This window comes from Desmodus rotundus, chromosome 2 (genome assembly GCF_022682495.2).
Source record: "Desmodus rotundus isolate HL8 chromosome 2, HLdesRot8A.1, whole genome shotgun sequence".
NCBI classification, from domain to species: domain Eukaryota; kingdom Metazoa; phylum Chordata; class Mammalia; order Chiroptera; family Phyllostomidae; genus Desmodus; species Desmodus rotundus.
In genome coordinates this window covers 137037940-137044410 of record NC_071388.1, presented here as the reverse complement: position 1 = coordinate 137044410, position 6471 = coordinate 137037940, and the positions used below count along the sequence as shown (strand labels likewise).

The 6471-nt window shown below is 36.7% G+C and overlaps 1 pseudogene; it reads left to right on the top strand.

The window, feature by feature from the left end:
• Positions 1 to 1885: 1885 nt before the first annotated feature.
• Positions 1886 to 4571, top strand: LOC112313080 (large ribosomal subunit protein eL38-like; annotated as a pseudogene).
• Positions 4572 to 6471: the final 1900 nt, after the last annotated feature.

Below are 6471 nucleotides of genomic sequence, written 5' to 3'. Positions count from 1 at the left end.
AGTGCCCGAGAACAGAGAGCTGCTAATCTCTCCATCCTGTGCTGAGAGTGGTGATCTCTGGAGTGCCTTTTGGAAACCTAGCACATGGGGAGAAGCCTGGACTGAGGAAGTGGAGTTATGCACTTGGAGTTCTGCAGCTGCTTGGAGTATTTCTGTTTTACTTCATATATGAGATTGCAAACTCAGGCTGTGCTTGCCAATTGAGCTGAAAAACAATGGTGTGTAAAACTTCACAAGAAATATTCCTGTCAAGTTTGGAGGGATGTCTTCAGACCAACAAATGTTTAACATATATTATTTATTTTATACATATTTTTGTGAAATGTGTGTATTGTAGTTCTGAGAAATATGTCAGGTTGTCTAGGGGTAATAAATTATTTAACAATGAAATACAAATTTATAACCTACAAGTTTTTAAATATACATTGAAATATAAGTGGTAATTCGCACCCAGGACTTAAAATTCTGTGCACAATAAGCAATTAGCACTCCCCATTCCATCTCATTTTAATTAAAGTCAACACACATTTATTTAGCACTTCTATGTTTCAGTCTGAGAGGGTGCCACATGATTCATTCATAATTCATTCATTAACTGAGTAAAATAATTTATTGAGTGATTCTTATATTTTTAGAGTATAGTTACAAAGGTTACTCAAAAGTGAATAAAACCCAAGGCTCTCCCAGGAGCTACACATGTAATGGGAAAATATAGCATGTAAACAAATAGATACAGTACAATTGGGGAAAGGACAATAATTTAAAGTTGTCAAAACTACTGTTGAGAGACATGGCTGGTTGCTAATTTGGTTGGAGTGTCATCCCATACACCAAAAATTTGTGGATTCAATAACCCGGTCAGGGCACGTACCTAGGTTGTGGGTTTGATCCCTGGGTGGGTCCTGTAACAGAGGCAACTGATTGATGTTTTGCTCTCACATTAATGTTTCTCTCTCTCCCTACCCCCCTCTCTCTTTTTCTCTCTTCCTCTTCTCTCTAAAATCAATAAAACATATCCTAGGTAAGAATTTAAAAAAAAATGCATTAGAGAACAAAGGAAATTGAAATTAATATTGCTTGTGAGGTGAGGCTTTTCACAACAAAGTCTTTTATACTTCAGCCAATCTTGAAAAGATAAGTAGGGTTTATAACTTGCAAAGAAAAGGGAACACTATGTTCAGTAAAATGGAAGAGCAAAGGGTGGCATCAGCATGAAGGGCATTCCTAAGGCAGAGATTGGACCTAAGCTACATTGAGGTCTTCTATATTTCAGTTTTATTCTGCAGATTATGGAGAGACATTGTTAAAAGAATAATAATCTGGTAAACATGTTTATGATGAATTGTTCAGAGAGAATATATAATGGGTGCTAGGGAGAGCCTGACCTGTGGTTATTGAAATTGTGATGCAAATGAAGGAGTGGGAAATTAAATCAGAGATGGAATTGAGACAAACTGCCAACGAAGAGGAAGGATTGAGACAAACTGATAATCAGCCAAGATCAGGGCATTTCTAAAATGTTCTGTCAATTGAGAAAATGGTACTACCAACACCTGACATACAGACTATAGACAGAGGAACAGTTTTGGGGAGTAATAATTTGAGCATTATTGTCCTTTAGGATCTAGTAGTTTGGAAGTCCCTTCTGACACTCAGAGATGGTAACTGGCAATAAGGAGCTGAAGATCAGAAAGGATTAGAAGAGTGGTGATGTTGTCAGAGGTGACGTATGTGTATTGGGGCAACTTTGGCCTTTACTGGTAGTGGGAGATATGGAAATAAATAATATTTTCTGGAAAAAAATACAGAATGAAAAAAGTAGAAATTCTAAAGAATATTCACATTAAAGAAATGAATGGGAACAAATTCAGAGGAAAATATTAAAATGGTAAAAGGTATGTGATGAATGTATGGAATTTTATTGAGCATCTAGTATTTGTGGATATACATATTCTCATCTCATTTAAACACTGATCATTCCTACGAAGTTTAATATTATTATATTACTCATAAGAAAATATCACTCTGAGTGAATCAGCAATTTAGCCAATATTATTTAAATAGGAAATTTTGGAATTGATATTTAAACCTGTATCTTGACGACCCCAAATCTCATACTTGTAGTATTCCAAATTAAAAGTCTGTTTGACAGTCACTAAGCTATAATATGTGTCAGATATAAAAGTTTTATCATTTATTTTTGCTGCTGGAATTTTATTTACCTGTACAATATTAAATTAAACAAAACAATGTTGAAAAACTTTTTGAACAACTAAAAAACACATTTTTTTAATATTTTATTTATTTATTTTTAGAGAGAGGGGAAGGGAAGGAGAAAGAGAGGGAGAGAAACATAAATGTGTGGATGCCTCTCGCATGCCCCCAACTGGGAACCTGGCCTGCAACCCAGGTATGTGTCCTAAATGGGAATCAAACCAGTGACCCTTTGGTTCACAGGCCAGTGCTCAGTCCACAAAGTCACACCAGCCAGGGCTAAAAAACCATATTTTTCTAGCTATTAAAACAAAAATTGGCCTGAATATTTGAGTCAGGTGTCAGTTCAGAAACATTTTTAGATATACTATTTATTTTTCAGTTGGTGTTTTCTCACTCTTCTCTTTTTTGCTTTTATTCTGAGGTTGTACCTGGAGGAAAGGTTTCCTCCAGGTACAACCTCAGAATAAATTTGAGATTTTTTTTTTTGGAAACACACTGGCAAATAAGGTAATAGGGCTTGCAGATCTCCCTAAGACTTAATTGTATATTCTGAAGAAATAGTAATAGCAACATTACCTAATGTTATTTAATACATATTTTATAGCGCTTTTACTTTTATTATACATAATAGTTGACAATGAAATCTTCCTGTAATGTCTCCTTCAGGTATGGTTTGCAGAGTCTAACTTTATACTTCAGCTCTTTTCATAAAGTTATGATGGATCTTCTTTGCTGACACTCTTACCATAGTTCTTAATATGCCCCAATTTTTGTTTACCTGTCCTATTTGTCGGAATTCCCTAAATGAAGCTTTATGCAAGGCAAATGTAATCAATTTTTTTCTTGGAAAAATATATATTTACATGTAAACTATTTTTATAGTTTGATTCTTTTATTATTTAACTAAAACAATTATTTTTGTCAAGAATATTTATTTTGGGACTTTTGTATACTGTTGGGCTTAAAAAAGAGGAACTTGCTCATAACTCAGATGCTTGTTAGGACTTATTAAGGAAATGAAAGATGCAATACAATTTGTAATGATCCTTGGGATAAAGCAATGCATGCTTCGTAAGTACAGAATACACTAGGTGTAGAAGGAATGGTTTTGAGGCACATGTGGCAGCTTGCTCCAACTCTTCACTGTATATGGTGTTAGAATCACTCCAGTTTCAAATGGCCCTGATTTGAAACACAAAAGATGATGTCAGGAGACAAATAAGTAGCACGGAAGTTGAAGTCTTAACAGCTAAGGAGGTTGCTGTGATGCAAATCATTTTTTTCAAGGGATGGTAGATATTTCTGAAGTTAACAATTGAAACAAAAATACACTGTCAATAAAAGGTGGATAAAATAAACACAGAAACCATATGCAGTCCTAGGAGAATCTTTTTTAAATAAAATGCTTTTCAAGGTCCTCACAAAGTTGTCAGCAGCTCTTTTAAAAATCAAGTCAATGCATTTGGAACAATTGCTCATGAGACATGACCGGTTGGTAAACGATTCTGAAACTCCATCCAGCTGTTAATTTTATATAGCAATTCACAAAATGTTCAAGTTTTACAATAAATAGTACTTAAAAAACACAGTAACCTGATAGGTTTCTTATAAAGCATTATGGTTCTATGCATATTGAAATAGTTGCCCCCTTAACTTTTATGTTTCATTTATGATGTATTTTTCAGTACATTGCTCGACATTATCACATAATGTTCACTGCTTATTGCTAGTGAATAATAGAGTGTTTATTAATAAAAAGAAGTGTTATTAAAATTTTGGCAGAACACTGAATTGATTGAGAGTTCCTCTTTAATAAAAAAAAGGAAAAAAGAAACTGCTTTTAAATAGAGCATTGAAATTGGGTTAGGGAAATCTACCAGATAGTGTCAAAAGAGATCAGTTTTGGATTCTACAGAATATGGAAGGTAGGGAAAATAGGGAAAACGACAGGTATGCCCCTGTCTTTTTGGAGCTTAATTTCTGGTAAAGGAGACAGGACACAATTAAGTAAACATGCATTTAAAAATATAGCTCAAGCTTTTGTTTTCTTACCCTTTGCTGTAAATGCCTTTGGGTGGCACGTGGGGGATGGAGGGAGGGTAATCTGAAGTTCAGCTTCACTCTCTCCCTGCCTGATAGCCGTGCCTTGCAAAGTTATGGAAGTCAAGGACTTCCTGCTCATAGCCAGGCGAGAGGATGCCAACTCTGTCAAGATCAAGAAAAATAAGGACAATGTGAAGTTTAAAGTCTGATGCAGCAGATACCTTTATACCTTGGTCATCACCTACACAAAGAAGGACAAGAAACTGAAGCAGGCCCTGTCCCCAGGCTGGGCAGTGAAGGAACTCAAATGAACCAGACACGCTGATCTGTATTAAAATGTTAAGAATTACTCTGTGTGTGTGTGTGTGTGTATATATATATATATATATTAAAAATTACAGAGATAGAGAAGAAATGAGTGTTAAAGGTGAGGGCGGCAGGGGGTGGGGTGGTGGTTGTTGTGCCTGTAGGGGGGTATCTTGAGGGAGACCTTCATAGTGATGGAATAGGTCTGTGTCCTGATAGTGGTGGTTATATGAATCGACACGTGTAATAAAATGGCATAGCTTTGATATTATAGTATTGTTATCTAAGATACACTCATTGAGAGAAAGTGTGAGTAAAGGACACATGGGACTGCTATGCACTCTCTTTGCAACTTTCTGTGAATTTATAGTTATTTCACAATAAAAAATTTTAAAAATAAGGTAGATTGGTTGATGGACAGGTGGATAGTTATTTGATGAGGAAAATATATCATCATGTTAACAATTGTAATATGGCTGCAAGTTATAATAAGTGAAGGAAACAAAAACTGAGAGATTAATAGAATGAAGCAATTTAAGGTAGGATATTCAAAGAAGACTTATTTTAAGTGACTTTAAGGTAAAGATAAAGCTAGTTAGGCAAGAGTACAGCCCATTTTGGGGACAAGTACATTCAATGGAGGGAAGAATTAATGGTTTCCCAAATGACAGGGATGCAAACATGGTTGGAACTTAGTGAACGAAGGGTAGAGTGGAAAGATAGGCAGGTGCCTGATGATGTAGGACAGGTATCAGCAAACTTTTTCTATAAAGGGCCAGATAGTAACTGTTTTAGCCTCAGTGAAGATGTACGGTTGCAACTACTGTTGCAACTGCTCAGCACTGCCTGTGCAGTGTGTAAGCAGTACTAGAAAACACATAAATAAATCAGCAGAGATGTGTGCCAACACCACTTTACTGACAAAACGAGGCAACAAGCTGCATTTGCCCAGGGGCCTTTGGTTTGCTGACTCATGAAGTAGGATCTTGTAAAGTTAGCCATTTACATTTTATTTTGAGGCCAAGGAGAAGTAGTTCAATGATTTTAAGCAGGAGAATTAAGATAATATTAATTGTTAAATCCAGAGAAATACCCTGAGACTGAAAATCTACCTCTGTAAGCAGAGGACACATAAAGAGAAAAGAAAGAGGCATGGCACTCCGGTCTGGCAATCAACAGAGTTTATTTATTAAGAGGCATGAGGAGGTGTGCCTCGGACAGCTTTAAGACAAAGCGTCTATCCTCCATGCTACTTGGTGGGTGCCAAAGAATTATTTAGGGTAAAAGGGGGGATTGTCAAGGGTGCTAGTATGTGAATGCTTCCAGGTAAAAGAAGGTGCTTTACATGCTCGACCAGGTCAACACAACAGCCTCCTCCAGGAGCCAGCACATAGAGGGAGGCAGCGTCGGGGTAGTGATTTCTGTTGAAAGTATGGATTTTGAGCAAATAGTCTTTAGAGGTACTTGCAGAAATCAATCTCTGCCTTCTGGCCTGGGTCCAGCTCATAGGTCAGGTGGAGGTCATATCATAGAATGGTGTCTACTCCTTAGTACACTGAGCCCAAAGCTTACCTGGAATTTCTGGGCCAGCATGCCTATCATACAGCTTTCTGTTTAATGAAACTGGCCCCACTGGACATGCATACCTAATTCTGATTTTGCTGGAGCAGAATCTGATCACAAGATTCCGATTCTGCTCACGCCGGACCCTCAGCACCCCTATTTGTCTCTGGATTACAATTACAGTTAGTGCTCTGTATGATACCACAGGGTCCAAATACTAAGTCAAACTTTGGAAGAGAGTGCTTATTTACCAAAAAGAATTACAAATACTGTGCTCATTTATATGAGGACAAAACAAATGGATATGTGTGGAAGGAAATTGCCAGAGAGGGAAGAATGCAG